At 42.9% G+C, this 10587-nt stretch overlaps 1 non-coding gene across 1 annotated transcript; it reads left to right on the top strand.

Annotated features, from left to right (window-relative positions):
* Nucleotides 1–7855: 7855 nt before the first annotated feature.
* On the top strand, nt 7856–7929 carry Trnat-ugu (transfer RNA threonine (anticodon UGU)). The gene has a single exon. It is a non-coding gene; the product is annotated as a tRNA-Thr (tRNA).
* Nucleotides 7930–10587: the final 2658 nt, after the last annotated feature.

Genomic DNA, 10587 nt, shown 5'->3' with positions numbered 1-10587 from the left:
CACAGTTTGAGTCGTAACACGACGTCCTATGGCTGCACGAAAAGCATTATTCAACATGGTGGCGTTGCTGTCAGGGTTCCTCCGAGCCATAATCCGTAGGTAGCGGTCATCCACTGCAGTAGTAGCCCTTGGGCGGCCTGAGCGAGGCATATCATCGTCAGGTCCTGTCTCTCTGTATATCCTCCATGCCCGAACAAAATGCGTTTGGTTCACTGCAAGACGCCTGGACAGTTCCCCTGTTGAGAGCACTTCCCTGGCCGAAAGTCACAATTTGGACGCGATCGAATCGCGGGACTGACCGTCTAGACATGGTTGAACTACAGACAACACGAGCCGTGTACCTCCTTTCTCGTGGAACAACTGGACCTGATTGGCTGTCGGATCCTCTCGGTGTAATAGGCGCTACTCATTCATGGTTGTTTACATCTTTGTGCAAGTTTAGTGACATCTCTGAACATTCAAAGAGACTGTGTCCGTGATATAAAATCCACAGTCAACGTCCATCTTCAGGAGTTCTGGGAACCGGGGTGATGCGAAACCTTTTTTCGATGTGTGTATAAGCGCAGCTGAGACGATTGGGGAATTATACTAACGACGAGATGGTCTGAAAACTGGAAAATCTGCTCACATAAGTGACTTTGACAAAGGGTAGATTGTTATGGCCTGGTGTCTGGAAGCGAGCGTCTCGTAAACGACGAAGATAGTTGGCTGTTAGCGTGTTATTGACGTGATTATCTATCTAAAAAGGTTGAAGGACGATGCATCAACGAAAGGTGACAGGTGTTGGAAGTCCACGCGTCATCATAGAACGTGGAGATTGTGTGAAGCGGGATAGACGTCGATCTGTGACAGTTGTGACGATAAAGTTCAACACTAATGCAGGGACAAGTGGTTCAAATCACAACGTTCATCGCACACAGCTCCGTAACAGACGACCCATATGTGTTTCCATGTTCAGCCAGCGACATCATCAAGTAGAATTGCACCGGATCGTCAAGGGTGGACGGTGGATCAATGGAAATGTTTCGCCGGGTCCGATGGTTCACCTTCCTTGCTACATCAGGTCACGGTCCAGTCCGGATACGCGATCATACAGGCGAACAGCTGCTCGACACATGCACAGAACCACGGACGCAGGCCGATGGGGGCAGTTTTATGCTATCTGGGATAAACACCCGTGCTTGTATTGGGCATGCGGTGGTAACATTTGTAAATCTGTGGTAAGATCTTATGGCACCAAACTGCTGAGGTCATCGGTCCCTAAGCTTACACATACTTAACCTAACTTAAATTAACTTACGCTAAGGACAACACACAGACCCATGCCAGAGGGATGACTCGAACCTCCTACGGGGGAGAGTCGCGCGAACCGTGACAAGACGCCCTAGACAACGCGGCTAGCCCGCGTGGCCCTGCGGTGGTAATCGAAGGCATCATGACAGCTTTGGACCACGTGAACATTCACGCAGACCACCTGTACTCCTCTATGCTTGTTGTCTTCCACGCCGGCGATGGCATTTTCCAACAATATAACTGTCGGTTTCACAAGACCGGAATTCCGATGGGACACAACTGGTACGCGATCGAGGGCTTGGTTGTGTCCACTACAGATCGGAAATCAGCTTCGTACATGCGCTTTGAACTCTCCAGGGAGTTCTGTGACGTCATTTCCGAACTTAACGCCTCCGTGCGCCGTAGATTCGACTCGTGAGTCTTCGCCGCACATTGCGCCGGCCGCGGTGGGCGAGCGGTTCTAGGCGCTTCAGTCCGGAACCGCGTGACTGCTACGGTCGCAGGTTCGAATCCTGCCTCTGGCATGGATGTGTGTGATGTCCTTCGGTTAGTTAGGTTTAAGTAGTTCTAAATTCTAGGGGACTGACGACCTCAGATGTTAAGTCCGATAGTGCTCAGAGCCATTTGAACCATTTTTTCTCCGCCGCAACCCAATCGTCACCTGAGTCTGATGTAGGGTACAAGGGACTGACTCGCTCAGAAAGGAGGGAGAGAACAGGAGTTCGTAAGTATAGAGGCGGACGCACGTCATTCCAACAACGTACGCAACCGTTTTGAAAGAAATTTCGACCAGTAAACAGTAAATTATCATTGATTTATATCACATAGTCATGATTTCGATTTTATAGCCATTGTCAAGCACGAGTTGAAATGTTACAAAACAACCTGCCTAAATGACACAAGCAAGTTTTATAATGACTGGCCGGTTAGCACTGAATGTTATTCTGTTTATACATACAATTACATAGGTGAAACTTTTTCTCAGACAGCTGCAAATTTGTTTTAAAATCAACATCTAGTCAGGGAATTTCTAACAATTAAGTTGACGTGTACACGTTTTTGAGGCGTTACCGTATCTGTAACGACAGTGCCAGAAAACGAGACATGAAGATGAAGTACAATCTCTAAATGGTAATTAATTATTAAAACAAATAATAGAAATGAACGATAAGCTACACAATTCGCTGTAAGCCCATAAACGCAAGTTGCCGTGACAAACGAATTACGAGTTAGGGCGCTTTTTTGTCGCAGGGACATAAAAGTGATGTTCTGTGCCCAGTTTTCGTTTGACGCAGGACATATTTTTTCTCATGATGAAGATGGCATAAACATGAATATAAGCATTCGGTTTGCAATGGACGAAATTTGTATGTTTTTCATCTAAAGCGTGAACTATAACGTGAAACTTATTCCAGTTAACGCTCCTCCTCTAAAGGGACACATCTGCTATTCTGTACAGTGCATCAGTTGATTTTCGTCTTACTCTGTCCACAGTCTCACAAAACACAGCTTTGTTTAAAGCCATCTGATGCTCACAATCGGTCGTTTCGGTTTGTCAGTGCTACTTCACAGCAGCAAGACCGTGTACTCATCTTCCGTTCTAACAGTAAGTCACGACTAACCTTACACTCCTGCGTGCTGCAGTAAGAGAGAACTAGTCGACGAGTACGATGAGACCGCAGCGCCACAGTTCTTGGAATCGTCACACTGTCGGAACTACAGCGGGAATGAAGGAAGCCCGTTAAGGGGAGCCGGAGGTGCCTATGCTGCCCATGTTAAAATCACTAAGTTTGAGGAACAGTTATGAATAAACTACCGAATAGAAAAATTTGAATTTTTTTTTCATATAGAGTGGTTTATTATTGCAGTTATGACAGAGGGATTTTGGAGTATCTTTTCTAGTTTCTTTCCAATTACTTTTTTATTAATGACCCAAATTTTTTTACAAATAATTGCTTTATAATTAAACTGAAATGAAACTACTGAACATATTGCCAAATGGCTGTGTTACAATGTAAGTTTGACCACTAGGAGTGCTGTATAAAAATTTCATCTCTCTAGCTTGAGTGGATTTTGAGAAATTGTTCCTTATATTCGAAAAATTCTAATTTACGGGAAATGGCTATCAAAGTTTCTCAATAGATTCCTGCACTATAGGATGGATTATCAGGGTCTTCTTCTTCATCTTCCAAAAGCTTCCTCTTCTGTCTTCTTTTCTGGCCTGTTGTTCCATCATACTTCATATGCCTTTCTCTTCTTTCTGCTCCTCTTATCCTTTCTCTGTCAATATTTCTTAGTGCTCGTACAGTGTTCACCCCAGCTGTAAATCCTAATGCCTTCAGAACTTCACACTTCACACTGTTCCCTTGGTTGTAGGTTGCTATTGCATCATAAATGCCAAAGTGCAGTGTTTTTATGCTTACAAACACCCTTTTAGGGATCACTTTCCAAATCAAATTGTTTACGCTCTCATTAGGATTCTGCGTCTTTCCGTGTAGACATCTGTGTAACAATTCTGGCTGTGCTAAGCCATGAAAAATTGGTTTTATTGTTCCCTCCTGATTCTTGTACATACTGCATATTACCCGCTTTACACAAGAAATATAATACTACCAACAACAGGCGCAACACTGAACTATTTCGAAACGGTAAACAGCAAAGAGACGAAGTTCCGCGCTCTCATTCATTGTAGTATCGCAACTTGGTATTAGTGTTCATTTTCTTTTCCCTAGGTTCTTCCTCTTCTTATATACACGGTTACTAAAACGTGGCGTCGTAACCAGAACAAAAGTGTACGACAATATTAAATGAAGCAAGATGTTCGAAATTCTGAGGAAAATAGGAGTAAGCTGTAAGGAAATACGGGTAATATTTGTCACAGAAAACAATGTAGCCAACCCTTGCACACTCGCTGTATGCGTAACATAAGGCGGTGTATGCGTAACAGGCCGAGAAAATCCCAAGCAGTTCGCCAGGAAGTCACGAGACGGTGTTTGATGCATTCAGCGGCCGCCCATTTCCTCTGCAGGCGTGGGGGAAAATGGTAATAACTCCACTTCTAGGGCGAGTAGAACAATAATTCAAAGTTTATATTAAAGAGGAATGTTCCAATTAATTTTCGGTAGCAAAAAAAAATCGTAATTTTTTGGATTTGACCACCTCCGGCTCCCCTTAACACCGAAGTAACGGCGGCGCCTTCATTTTTTAAGTATGCAACCCGCAGTTTATGGGATTTGCTTAACCGTGCGTAGACATCGGGCTTGCCAAATCCATGACACACGGAACTGCTGCTGTGTTGCGTTCATTGGGTTGACCAACATGCTATTAAGCAGGTGGTCATAATTGGACTCGTCAGTGTAACTGGAGCAGTGAAAAGATATAACAAAGATGACAAAATTATCCACACGTGTATTACCGAATATTCGTAGTCAAAGCACAAACACTTTTTGTCGGTCGAGCTTGACACCATTATTACGTGATCGAGAGTGTGGGGCTGTCATCATACGTGGTCTGCGTAAGACGCTGGACTTTGTTACATTCCGAGTTGTGTCACTGATATAGATCTTGCAAGAACTACTGGAGTACGTCTTTCCACGTTCGCAAAGGGCAGCAACCGCTGAGTGAAACTTATTTTGCCATAGAGAGTTTGATACTCTTAGAAGTTTTTAATTGGATTGTATTAAGTTAATTAATATCCGAATTTAGCTGCAGTTTCGTATTTGAAACTTTCTAAGCAGAGAAGAAAGAAAGAATTTCCATTTATCTTGCTGGATCCTCTTTTTTCCCATTTTGGTGAGTATTTCGAGAAGGAAACATAAGGACCTCTTCACGTGGGATTCGTTTCCTGTCCTCACTGAGTATGCTACCATTTCAGGATCTAATGAAGCTGTACTAGAAATTACGTACATTTTTTAAAGATTTGGATTCCGATATGTATCCATTTTGAACAAAATGTAATTCGAAATTACGTGCAGTTTCTCTTCTGAGTTGAGAAGATTTGGTGCTAGATACAGATTCTGAATAACTGTCATACAGCCTTCGTGAGGAAACTTATGTTAGCTGCTGATGACTTGCAATCTGCAACAGGACGGCTACAGAAAATGAGTGTCTGGGAGGCACAGAGATCAACCTTCTATGGGATATATGTATTACATTTCACAAAATGAACTTCGTGGAAATTCAAGAAATGTTCAAAACAAACAATTAAATTGCACCATGAACACCGAATGAAAAATAGCAAGCCACAGTCATCAGAAAGGTTAGCACCATCAAGATCGAAGACGAATTTCTTGAATGTTACAATCAGTGCAGGACGTTCAGTTAGTTATCCACTCTTAAAGAATGTGTATAGAATCATGTAACGGGGTGATGAGAACTGATGGAATTTAATCGCATGCAACCGCATGCGAAACTCTGTCGAGGAGCTTATCGTGAAATTGGTTATCCAGAGGTTCCGTTTGTCTAGAGATTGCAAGTGGTATGAACTGCAATGTCCGCACTTCTCAAGAGGGATAGTTTGCTATGAAGGATTATGATTTTTATACGCAGACCAGGAATCAAGAACAAGCAAGTTATTTTGATCAGCTATTGGCCAAAAGTAGTGCTCATACCATAGTTGTAGTTCTCTTAGCCAATTTCCCCACTCTTACTTGCTGTGATGTAAATGTTCACACTTGCCATTGGAAGATCACGCGCACGAGAAATAATCGCAGGGACAAAGCACCTCCAAATTTTCACATCACAATGAACAAGTTTACAGCCAGTTTATCATCCATATTAATAGTCGACATAATTGTATACTTTGCGTTAAGGCATTGGTGTTAGCTGATTTTGATACAAATCTCTTGTCACAGCTAATTTCCAGGGTGCCTTTTATACGCATTTCCTCTTCAAATCCGACCTGAGTTGAAAACAAATTCCTTACTGACCGATTGGATAAGTCTGTTTAACTCCTCTCGAGTTTTTCTGGCCGATTTCACTGTTTGCTGTGCATCGTCAAGTTGACTCTTTGTTTGAAATTTCGTTATCTTACGTCTACCAATTCTGTAACATTGTCTGAAGTTATGCAACCATCCACTGTTTCCCTTGAAAACACTGTAAGCTATGTCGCGTCAGTTTGTTGTGCATAACGTAGTAAGTCAGATCCTGTAATTTTTATCGAGCATGCTTGAAATGCGCGAACACCAGTTTGTGAAACAAGTGCGTCTTGTCCTCCCTTGAATATCAGTAGTTTTTCTTATGTAGTGCAAGGTCGTATTGCTGAGGACTTATTCGAAGTCTGCTCACTTTTTTTTTTTTTTACTGTGCTGCGGATGACCTTCCATGTGCCATATCTTTCTGTCAAGATCTTTGTTACAAGCAACAGTCGTAAAGCGCATGCTGGATGCTGATGCTGGAAAAGTCTTGCCGTCAGAATGTAAATTAATATAAATTGTGTGGAAGTGTGTGTAGTGATATAACAACTGGACATCAAAATGGAGGCAGACAGATGGACACTAACCGAAAAAAGCCGCCTATACTGTCACAATAAGTAAAAAACTAAATTTACATCCATAATGACAGATAAGCTATAGTCATGGCGATACATTAAAGTGTGTTCCATCTTTTTGTCATAGAGCCAGCACCCAGCATTACGCTAGCAATAATGATGTAACTTCCTGAAATCATCTGAAGATGAACCTGAAAAGGTTCGACAACCGGTTCATGGAATAAAACATAATTATTAAAAAAAGTGACTGGTTGCAGTTATGTATAACTTATTTACATTTTATTTTCTGCAAAACCTTACTCCCAGGGCAATGAAATGTATAATATAAACATCTTATCCTCTCCCTGAGTTCAACATCTCATTCATTATTGAGGGATGACGACAGTTTTTGAGACAAGCTGATCTGAAGTTTCGGTATACAAAATGGAAACCAAACATCGTCGCTATGATTCTGGTGTCAGCTGACATTGTGTGTTTTATGACATAATGTTTGCATAGAGTCTGAAATGTGTGCAGTGACAGGAAGTGAGCAATGAATGAACAGTTTAACAGTAGCTATATATGAAGACAGTAGCTGTTCTCGAAAGAACAGATTACTGTTGTTGACCGTCCAGCATTTCCCTGGAATAAATGATGACTAACTGAAACCCTCAGCTGCCGACAGGTGTTGTTGATATACCTCGATGTGGACAGCTGAAAATGTGTGCCCCGACCGGGACTAAACCCGGGATCTCCTGCTTACATGGCAGACGCTCTATCCCTCTGAGCCACCGAGGACACAGATGAATAGCGCGACTGCAGGGACTTATCCCTTGCACGCTTCCCGTGAGACTCACATTCCCAACTGTCCACAATTCTACATATGTAATGTACCTTATAGACATTTGCCCATACACTCATTACTCGCGCACGCTTTGGCGATTCCCGTAAGAGTTTGGGCAACCTGTGCGCATTCGCACAGACGAAGGTCAATGGCTGGGTAGCCTTTAACTATATATATATGAAGACAGTAACTGTGAGTCTCACGGGAAGCGTGCAAGGGATAAGTCCCTGCAGTCGCGCTGTTCATCTGTGTCCTCGGTGGCTCAGATGGATAGAGCGCCTGCCATGTAAGCAGGAGATCCCGGGTTCGAATCCCGGTCGGGGCACACATTTTCATCTGTCCACGTCGAGGTATATCAACAACACCTGTCGGCAGCTGAGGGTTTCAGTTAGTCATCATTTAACACCAGTTTTTTGTTGATAAGCAACTTATTTGCAAGATAGTGTAATACAATTGGGATAAATAGAATTAGGTAGCACTGTTTTAAACACACTGGCGTTGTATTCGGGAGGGTGGAGGCTCCAGTCTTCATCTGGCTATGCTGATTTATGTTATCTGTGGCTTCCCTAACTTACTTCAGACAAATACTGGGATGGTTTCTACTACAAGACCACAGCCGACTACCTATGCAGTCCTTGTCAGAGTAAACCTTCAAGTGTGTAAATGCTTATCTACAGGAATTATGTTATTTTTGTTGTTCTTAAATTGTAATATTATTATACGTTCAACATCCTTGAAAATGTGATCTATGGATGAATAAAATTACAATAACTCATAATTATGTGTAGATAGGCAATTAACCCAAAAAATGAAGACAGAGAAGGCAAAATGAGCATAAAACATTTATTAAAACATGAAATAGTAGCAGTTTCCCGAGTATTGCCTTGATAGAAACGATTTCACTGTTCCGTGAGTTGTTTCCAGCTGCTCTTCATATGAGAATGACCTCTAATTACAATCTCGTTGTCTCACCAGGCGGGTTGAACTATTACAAAGATACCGAATTTACAACCGAGTGACTCCTCTGTCGAAATGGTCCAACGTTTTGATGAGTGTCATTCGCATCTCATGGTGAATAGTAGAAAAACCGTCTCGGTCGTCATGGAAAGGTGATGTCGAGTGGCGGTCTGCCCACACCCAGTGGGTGTCAAAAGGGATGGGGGAGGGGCGCTCAGTCAAGATCCGCCACGCGTGTGTTCCGAATGTCTATCACCAGCGAGTGCTCGCAGCGCACTGTTGCCACTATCGGATCCGAGGTAGAGTCCAGATGCCAGGTGCTTCTCTTATTATGCTGTCCCAAAATCCATTCGTCCTCCACAGTACTCCAGTCCTTTCAAAACCGAACAGATAGCTTTCTTTCGAGGTGTGCTTAGCGACAAAGTATCACATGCTTCATGGCACTGTTAATCAATACTGTACTGAGAGGTTCTCACATAAAGCCTTTCTTCTTTACTGGGCCTTTTCCCTTCATCTTCACCTCACCGACTAATAGCACTGTTTACTTGTTTTCCTTCTTTTCCTCGTAATCATGTTTTTCTTCGGCATTGAAAATGTTATTATTGAGAGAGTAAGTATAAACTTCAAAGGCTGAGCACTCACTGAAAATCTGTAATCCACATGAAAAATATCGCGAGCCGTAATTAATTTAACTAACGCTTGGATAGAAAAATGATAGGGATTACGGTGAACTACACAAGATAAATACGAGCAACGATATCTACTCCTTGTATATACGGGAAGATTACGAATTGGGTTTCTCATTTTGAAATAGCATTTGAATGATTTTTGTTCGTGAGAAAATGGTGTTATACCTCGCTCAAGAAGGAGACACGTCTACCAACAAGTGTGATTTTTGGTCTCTCGACATTGTGATTCATCATTAAGCGATATAGCTGGTCGCGTGGTCTAGGTCTCATTACTGACATGCGAGTGTGTAATCGATGGGTTCAGGACAGTCATACTCGACGTTATGCAGCATCTCAACGGCTCCACGCAACTAGCACCCGAGAACACAGACGTATTGTTCGCTCGGCCGTGCAGGATCGCACGTCACGAATCATGAGTCACTAAATTGGCTTTTTTGCAGCAAGGTAAGTAGACCAATGGACAGTGTGATAACGCCTGGAGCATCGTGGACTATCGGCACGCCAACCCATGTTCCGGCTCCGCATGACGCTGCAGCAGAGAGAGACGTGGCGACGATTGTGTGCCCAATGGTAACATCTTGCACAGGAGTTGCACCACGTTGTTTTTTCACAACAAGATCTGTTCTGCGTATAGCATCGCGATGAACTTACAAGAGTGTGCAGGCTAAGGAGAACAAACTTTTCAAGATTACATTCATTATCGTCCTACGAACCCAGAATCGTACGTGATTGTTCAGGGTGCCACTAGGTACACAATGCAACCACCTCTGGTTCTCATAGTCGGTCATTTGAACAGCAGGTGGTATATATGTGACGTTTTAATTCAGAAAGCTGTGTCCTGTCTTCGAGACCCATGTGATGTTATCTTTAATCAAGATAACACAATAATGCCTGTCACCCGTTCTACCCTGACCTGTCTCGATAAAGAGAGTGTTCGACTGTATCCCTGGCCAGCACCCTCTACAGATCTCTCAACCACTGAAAACATCTGGCCATGGGTTGCGAGAAAGCGACACGCCACCACGCACCAGCCTCTACGATTAATTATCTCTGACACAGAACTGAAGAAGCATGAAATGACGTGATAGTATTTGTCATCGAAGCTCAGTTTGGCTCGATGCCCAGCCGACTTAGAGCCACTGTGGCTGCCACTGGTAAGAATTCTCTGTGCCAAATTTCGCACACTCTATACACGCAAATCGCCTACATATTTAAGCATTAATTCTTCTTACCATGCTGTGTATACCTAATAAACAAAATTTCATCATTTACCGTCGTTTCTGATTTCAATGGCAAGCATTGTATAGTCTTATATTTAAAATCAATTTTACAACGCA

The sequence above is a fragment of the Schistocerca cancellata genome, chromosome 4 (assembly GCF_023864275.1).
Source record: "Schistocerca cancellata isolate TAMUIC-IGC-003103 chromosome 4, iqSchCanc2.1, whole genome shotgun sequence".
Taxonomy (NCBI): domain Eukaryota; kingdom Metazoa; phylum Arthropoda; class Insecta; order Orthoptera; family Acrididae; genus Schistocerca; species Schistocerca cancellata.
The sequence above is the reverse complement of the archived record's forward strand: the minus strand, read 5'-3'. Positions and strand labels throughout refer to the sequence as shown.